Below are 7,449 nucleotides of genomic sequence, written 5' to 3'. Positions count from 1 at the left end.
GTACCGTGCCTCCATCCAAGAAGACGATAGACCAATTCAGGGCCTCCCCGCCCTCCAGATCATCATCTTTCTATATTCAATAACTTCAACAGCTTATCAAGTCACCCAATAGTTTGCTCTGTTCCCCTCCCCCACTTTTGTCCCCCTCATCGCCCTCTTCTCAGATATTACCCTCTTCTTCATCCAAGTCAATGCAAAGAAGGGTAGCAATTATTCCCAAAGACAGAGACCCTCCCCATACAGGACACCATGTCCTTGAGAACATTCCAGGCCTTGGGCAGAAGGTGTGGGTTGGACTTAGAACTGGCAGACCTGGAGGGGTACAGAGGAGGTGGTAGCTGAGAAGCATGAAGGCTTGGGGCCAGTGGTAAGGAAGAGATATGAAGAAAGAGCTGGGCCTCAGAGGTCAAGTGTGTCTGCGTGGCGGGGAGGGGTGGTGGCGATTATCTTTTGCATGAGGGGGTGCCAGTGATTGTTTCTCAGCAGTGGAAGGAGGTCTTGGCCTTGGTCAGGATTCTTTAGGTTGTAAGTGATGAAAACCCAATTCAACCCCAAACTCACTGGCATCCAGTCAATTCCAACTCATAGCGACCTTGTAAGACCAGGGAGAACGGCCCCTGTGGACTTCCAAGACTCGAACTGTTTATGTGAAGTAGAAAGCTTCGTCTTTCTCCTGCAGAGTGGCTGGGGGTTTTGAACTGCTGGCCTTGTGGTAAGCCGCCCAAGATATAACCACTACACCACCAGGGCTCCTCAAGCCACGACAGGATGGAACCTACTGGATTATGTAATTGAAGCATTCAGGGATAAGGTAATAGCTGGGTCCAGTTCTCAGATTGTGGTTGTTACATAATTTCATGTCAACGTGAAGATCTATAAAAGTGTAGGGGTGCTATTCAACCTGTCAATCAAGTCACTGCCTGATGGTAGCTCCTTGTGGGTGTGGCCTTCTCCTAAGGAGGGCCCTAAGAACCTTCTCCTCTCTCTCTGTCTTCATCCCCCTGCTGGCAGGCCATTCTGAGACCTGGTGCTTCCACTGCCATTGGATCCACACAACTTTGCACCCGCCAGCCTGTGATCTTCCTGCATTCGGCATCGTTGCTTGTGGCTGTGTGAGTCTGAAGAGGGACTTATGGGCTAGTATAGGACTTACGGACGTGAGTTGGACGGGGCTGAGCGGTTCTCTTGCTGTAGGGTGGCTTCTTGATATAGAGCTCCTCCTTGCACATAGATGAGTGCCACTGGATTTGTTTCTCTAGTCAACCTGGCCTAACACACAGATGTTGTCGTCTGTGGTATGTTGGGTTCTTTAGAGTAGCAAAACGTGTGTGTGTGTGTGTGTGTGTGTGTGTGTGAAGAAAATGGCTCACACAGTTGCAGAAGCAAACAAGTCCAGTGCGTCAAGGTAGGGTCCAGGTCCATGGGTCAGATATCTAGCTGGTGGCCTCTTCTGACCTGTGTGGTTTGGGGGGACTGATGGGCCCAAGAGGAGTAGGAATGCCACAGGCTGGTGGTTGCAGCGGCAGATGAATCCATGGTCAGCGGGTTAGACTTTTCACTGGAGAAGCCAAGGAACCCAAGGTTGGCCAGTCAGCTTGCAGGCTGCTGATGACTCCCAGGATCGGTAGGCAATATGGCAGGTCATTGGCTTAAGTCCAAAGAACCAGAGGATCAATGAGCCAGATGGAGGATCCAGCAAAAAGCAAGCAAGCTTTCCCACCGCAGCCTTGTATAAGAAGTCGGCCAGACACCGGAGGAAACTCCCTTTCAGCTGCATCAGAGCCATAACCTGAGTAGGGTAACGGTTTCCTGGTACGCCATGCCCCACAACATTTGCCCACCAGCATCTGACTGCACATGTATTTGTGGTCTCCTAGGGGTTTAACACGCACTGCTACCCAGTGGATTCCAACTCCTAGCTATTCTACAGGAAAGGGTAGAGCCATTCCCTAAGGTTTTCAAGGCTGTAAGTCTTTGTGGATGTAGATTGTCTCATCTTTCTCCCATGGAGCAGCTGGTGGGTTTGAACTGCCGACCTTGCAGTTAGTTCACAGCCCAGGGCATCATGGACCAGGAGGTAACTAGCAACAGTGTCTCTCGGGGCATGCTGTGTATCTCCCATCTCCTCTCTGCAGTGATTGCCCTGCTCTTTGTGTATAACCTGTAAGGAGCCCAGGTGGCGCTGTTGAGTAAGCGTTGGAGGCCAACAGTTCAAACCCACCAGATGTTCCTGGAGGGAACATCTGCTCCCATCAAGATTCCTAAAGCCTGAGAAACCCTAGAGGGGAAGATGAGGCTGTCGATGCCTGTAGAGATTTAAAGTCTCAGAAACCCGTAAGGGCGGTTCTACCCTGTCCTAGAGGGTTTGTATGAGTCAGAATCAACTCGACGTCAGACGTCATTGAGTTTTTAGTTTGGGAAAGTCTAGGTAGGGTCGCTGTGAGTCAGAATCGACTTGATGGCTGTGGGTTTTGTTTGGGGTTGCGGTTTGTCAATAAGCTGTAACACACGTGGCTGCTCCTGGCGCTGTATTTTTGTACACCCTGTATTTCCGATCTCAAGTTTCCTAGGTCATAGTACGCATGTGCTGCAGGTATCAGCGTACATCTTGTGGGTCTCGCACACCTCCAGCGCGGCAGTATTCTCATTCTGTTTCATTTCCTTCCGAAAACATGACCAGGAAGGGCACTGCTGTTGTTAGGTGCCCTCCAGTTGGTTCAGAGCCCTCAGGACTCTGTGCACGATAGAATGAAACACTGCACAGTCCTGCGCCATCCTTACACATGTGGGGTTAATTGAAGGGCGGAGGGATAAATGGCTCGGTGAGCCTTGCCTTTCTTGTTCTCAGGTCTCTTGCTTTGTGATGGTCAGACCAGGGTGCAGCTGCCTTAGCCAATTCCCTGCTTCAGCTGGCCAGGCTCACTTCCTGGGAGACATCCCTGAGAAGAAGCCCATGGACCTACCCCATGCAGCCCTGGGTGCTGGAGCAGCCGTGTGGAGACCCCTGCCAGCGCTGAGATGCTTACACATTCACTGATTCGGCGTTCCTCCTGCAGTCGGCATCATTGCGTCTGTTTTGCGAGTTTGAGGAGGGCTTTGCAGATCAGTGTTGGACCTATGGGCTAATGTCGGACTTATGGGCTTGGACTGGACTGGGTTGGGATGCTTTCTGAATGTACACTTACCTTTTATATAATGCTCTCTCTTACATACATATGAGTGTCTGTGGATTTGTTTCTCTAGTCTATACAGACTAACTCGTTATGGTACCAGGAGTGGGGTTCGAACCCACGTGGACACATGTCCCTCAGAGCCCATCACTGTAGCCAACGTGTAGATCCATCTCCTTAAGGGCCTTCCTCTCCTTTACGGCCCCTCCAGTTTAGCAAGCATGATGTCCTTCGCCAGGAACTGGTCTCTGCTGACAATATGTCCAACGTATATAAGACGTCTCACCATCCTTACCTCTATGGAGCACTCTGGCTGTGCTTCTTCCAAGACAGATGTTTGTCTTTTTCAAAGTGCACGATGCCTCCCAAATACAGCAAACCCCAGGGCTCAGGATGCATCGGCCAGAAACCAAGGTGAAAAAAAAAAAAAAGAAAGAAAGAAACCAAGGTGAAGTAACCATTGAGAAGGTGGAAAATTGCTTGGAATTTAAGCGCCTTGCATTTGAAATGTACGATGATCCTCAAAAAACAAACAAACAAAAAAATCTCCAAGATATTACAAAGTCAGCTCTGTGGAAAACCTCAAGGCTAAAGAAAGTACCAGAGGGAGCTTTGTCATTGCTAATGAGGAGCTCCGAGGACTGTGTGAGGCTGGGTTTCCCAGAGAGACCAGCGACACTCATATATGTCTAAGAAAGGCATTTACATCAAGTCCACACAGCCGGAGAGCAGGCAAGACCAGTCTGACTTAAGGCCATGGGTCAGAGGCTAACCAGGAAGCAGGAGGATGAATCAAGAGACAGGCTGGTAGAAACCCAGCTGAATGGATCCCATATCAGCAGGCAACATTGCTGGCCGCTGACAATTCCAGGCGTGGGCGGGCCACACGCTAATTCAAGTCCCAAGAAGCCAGATGCATGATCCAGGCCAGCAGGAAGGAGAGAAGCAGAGCGAGTTTTCCAGTGTCTCTCTGTAAGGATGAACCAGGCCACAACCCTCAAGAGATAGCAGACTGTGAGCTGCACCTTATGGGGGAGGCCTTAGTGCCAAACGACGGAGGGTCCAGGCTTTGCCAAGTTGCTGGGAAACTGAACTATCACAGGGACCAGACACAAATGTGCATCCCTCTGAGGACACTTCGACAGTCCCTGCTAAGGCACGAAGCTCGCTCAAGACGTTTAGGGAAAAAGCAAGGGCCAGATCGCAATACGGTGTAAGCGGGATGCCCAAACCACACTGACTGCAGTTCCCGCGGTCATCTCAGAGTAGGTTCTCATTGGCTCAGTCGCATCACGTGTCAGACGAGTCTCGTTTCTGATTGGCCAGACTCAGTCCCACGCCCATCCTTCGCTCCTGGGCTTGGCAGAAGAACTCCTGGGTTAAACCTGCGGGATTGAGAGGGGGAAAACGGCAATCCCCGAAGTGAAAATCAGAGTGCTGCTTCCAGCAGACAGGGGAAGTGGGTGCCGAGAGGGCAAGATGGGTCACCAGTTAGTTCACTAGCTCCCAGCGTTTGCACTCTTGAAGGAGCAGGGTGGGGCTGGCCAGCCCACCGCCAAGCCATTGGAATGTGCCCTGAGCTTGCAGTCCACCCCTCCTGCTCCGTGAACTCAAGAAGCTGACTGCTCTCATCTCCACAGCAGCGGAAGGAAGAGAAGCCCATAGAGGAACTCCACTTTGCTTAATCATAACCCTTTCTCCAAGTTCCTTCTGCCAGGCCCCCAAAAACAAACCCGTTTTGAAATATTTCTTGGAGCTGGACAGAAGTCACCCAGTTCAATAACCTCTTCTCTTCCCATTTTCATTTTTTTAAAAAATTGGGGTAGGTTGGTATTCTCATGCAATTTTCATTACTTAAGTAATTCAAAAGAAAATTTTGTTCATAGAGGGAAAAAGAAAAAACAGCCCTTGATCTAGTCGGTTGGTTACTCAGCACTGGGTCACCTGCTGTGGGCCCAGCCGCCACCCCCCCCTTCCCTTCATCATGGGACTGACCTTTAAGAGAAGGTCGTCTCCATCACGGACAAGAGTCATAAAGGAAAAAGAAATGGTGGGGTGGGGGAGCCGTGTGCGAAGAAAATGACCAAGGGGACGTACGTGTGGGTTTTAAGAAGGATGCTCTCTTTCTGGATGGTTAACGACAATTCACCGGGGTTAGAAGTGGAATGGATACAAAACCGGGTATAACGTCGTCCCTTTCCCATCTCCTACTCCCTGGCCAGTCCATGTTCTGTCTGGAGGCTTCTTTTCGCTCAAGAAATTGGCAGCATGGGCCAGCACGTTGCAGAACCGCCTCCGATGCTTTCGTTGCACGTTTTATTTTGAATTCATTGGGGGGGGGGGGCTCTCTCACTCAGAAATCTTGTGCGGTTGCCAGATTTCTTTCTTTTTTTTTTTTTTTAACATTTTATTAGGGGCTCATACAACTGTTATCCCAATCCATACACACATCAATTGTGTAAAGCGCATTTGTACATCGTTTCTCAAAACATTTTCTCTCCACTTAAACCCCCGGCATTAGGTCCTCATTTTTCCCCTCCCTCCCCGCTCCCCCCTCCCTCATGAGCCCTTGATAGTTTATAAATGGGTATTTTGTCATATCTTGCCCTGTCCGACGTCTCCCTTCATCCACTTTTCGGTTGTCTGTCCCCCAGGGAGGAGGTCACACACAGTTCCATGTAATCGGTTCCCTCTTTCCTACCCATTCTCCCTTTACCCTCCCTGTTTTGCCACTCACACCACTGGTCCTATAGGGCTCATCCGTCCTGGATTCCCTGTATTTTCAGTTCCTATTTGTACCAGTGTACCTCCTCTGGTCTAGCCAGACTTGCAAGATCGAATTCGAGTCATGGTAGTGGGAGCGGGGAGGAAACTTTTAGGAACTAGAGGAAAGTTGTATTTCTCATCATTGTTACATCGCACCCTGACTGGCTCGTCTCCTCCCCGAGACCCCTCTGCAAGGGGATCTCCAGTGGTTGCCAGATTTCTCACCCTTCCCCATTCAGTGACTCAACCCCCTGTGTGGAGTCCAGACTCACAGCTGGAAGAAGCTTCGTTGAGAAAGACCTCTGTGTAGGGTGAAGCCATTCGAGCAGAGAAGGTACCAGTTCTGCAGACTCCAAGGAACACTGGCCCCAGATGGAGGGAACAGCCAATGCCAAGCCCTAGTGGCAGGGTCAAAGTTGGGATTTGCAGGATGAGGCTTGAGACCTCTGTCTGTGACCAACGAGGGCCTCATGTTCCCCGCTCCCCATCTCACAGAATGCCAGGAGTTGAGGGTGCATTTTCCCAGATCTTTGGCTTTGCATGCCGTTGTTAGGTGCTGTGGAGTAGATTTTCAAGTCCCGGCACCCCCTACGGGAGAGGGTAGAACTGCCCTGTAGGGTTTCCTAGGTTGTCATCTTTAAGGAAGGGGCCCTGGGTGGCTCAGTGGGATGAGCATTCGGTTGTGAACTGCAAGGTTGGAGGTTCAATCCCAATAGCTACTCCGAGGGAGAAAGGGGAGGCTCTCTGTTCCTCTAAAGATGGGCCATCTCCAAAACCCTAGGGAGGTCTCTGTCCTAGGCTCTCCTTGTGAGTCTGAACCAAGCCAAACCAAACTCACTGCCATCCAGGCGATGCCAACTCACGGTCACCCTATAGGACAGGGTAGAACTGCTCATGTGCGGCTCCAAGACTGTGACTCTCTACTGGAGTAGAAAGCCTGGTCTTTCTGTTGACTTTGCGGTTCGGTTAGCAGCCCAGCACAAAACCACTCACCGCCACCAAGGCTCCTGCCCGGTTTTGAACCAGGGACCTTTTTGTTTGATCATTTTCTTCAGGGCCCTTACGATGCTTATTACAATCCATACATCAATTGTATCAGGCATATTTGTGCATCTGTTGCCATCATTCTTTTCTACGCAACTACTTTCTCTTGAGCCCTGGGGGTCAGCTCCTCTTCCTCCCCCGGCCCCCTCACCCTCATGCCCCTTGGATAGATTATAAATGATTATTATTTTCATATCTCACATGGACCCCTGTCTCCCTTCCCCCATAGTTTCCGTTGTTCTTCCCCCTGAAGGGGGTGTGCGTGGTTGTGTGTCGATCATCATGATCAGTGCCCCCTTCCTCCCCACCCTTTTCTCCCTACCCATCTGGTATCACTACTCCCATTCTTGCTCCTAGATTGTGTGTGTCGTGAGCTTTATCTCTACCTGTGTACATGCTCCGGTCCAGTCCACAGTAAGAGGCAGCACTGGGGTCAGGGTGGTGGGGGTCGAGGAAGCCTCAAGGAACC

This window comes from Echinops telfairi, unplaced genomic scaffold (genome assembly GCF_000313985.2).
Source record: "Echinops telfairi isolate 266 unplaced genomic scaffold, ASM31398v2 ScPeMD7_655;HRSCAF=1070, whole genome shotgun sequence".
In the NCBI taxonomy this organism is placed as follows: Eukaryota; Metazoa; Chordata; class Mammalia; order Afrosoricida; family Tenrecidae; genus Echinops; species Echinops telfairi.
The sequence above is the reverse complement of the archived record's forward strand: the minus strand, read 5'-3'. Positions refer to the sequence as shown.